Here is a 1,135-nt window from a genome sequence, read left to right on the forward strand (position 1 = left end):
CACCGTGTCAGCTTCGAGTTATTTCTCATCTACTTGCTTAGTTTACTACAGGAGGCAGCATGATGAAAGGGTTGACTTGCACTCAACTTGGCATTGATGCAGGTGCTAAACAGCACTCTTTACTACGAGAATTATATTACAAATTCTCTTTCTTCCCCTTTCTTTTCTCTTCTTCTGCTAAGGAAGATTGAAGAAGTTGAAAAAAAGAGGATAATATAATATATACGTCTTACAAGTCTCGTGAATGTTTCAGCGAAAATTAAAATGCAGTTTATGGCTCTAGTATATTATAGTTGTAGTTTTTGCATGTATTTTGCTCTGATGTTTTGTCAACGAGGAATATTTACTCATGTTCATGCTTTTACCACGGCAACTGTACATTTTACTTTGGAGCAAATGGAAAATTTTTACATATATGATAAATTGTATTAGATTAGATATATTAAACTTTGCTATTTGAGAAGTAGAATATTTTTCAAAAATATATAATTATAATATATTAATTATCTTCACTATTTTTACGCAATTTATGTACGAGAATAACGCTAGACGAACTTGGTTATTTAATACTACATTAAAATTCCTAATTTTAGTGTATCTCTAATTTTATAAATGTTTTTTAATTTATTGTTCACTGAGATAAAATTAATTCTACATATGCATTTGAGGGTCAAACTGTTTCACAAAAACTACTTTTTCAGAAAACAGGAGAATCCACAGTCAGTAAACATGAATATATCATGCATGGCAGTCGATAAAATGGCTGCAAGTGGATAAGGTATCAGTGCTCGGCACTTTTACTCAATCGATAACACAAAGGTATCAACTATTATGTAATGTTCGAAAATAGGGAATACCTACTCGAGGTATTTCATTACATCATCCATGAAGTATATATGCCGAGAACTGATAATTTTTAGCATCGATCCGATCAGAGGGCACGAAAAGTGCGTTCTTTGCCTAGGAATGATTCGCATGATTCGCATAATCATTTAGATTTTCTACGGATACGAATATAATAGATACATTGCGAACATTTATTTTTGTGCATTATATATACTTAGATACACGCGATTTTATGAATAAAAGTATGATTACTTGAAAAAAATTCAAATTAAGATGCAATTCAACTTAT

Source organism: Trachymyrmex septentrionalis, unplaced genomic scaffold, assembly GCF_001594115.1.
Source record: "Trachymyrmex septentrionalis isolate Tsep2-gDNA-1 unplaced genomic scaffold, Tsep1.0 scaffold24, whole genome shotgun sequence".
Lineage (NCBI taxonomy): Eukaryota > Metazoa > Arthropoda > Insecta > Hymenoptera > Formicidae > Trachymyrmex > Trachymyrmex septentrionalis.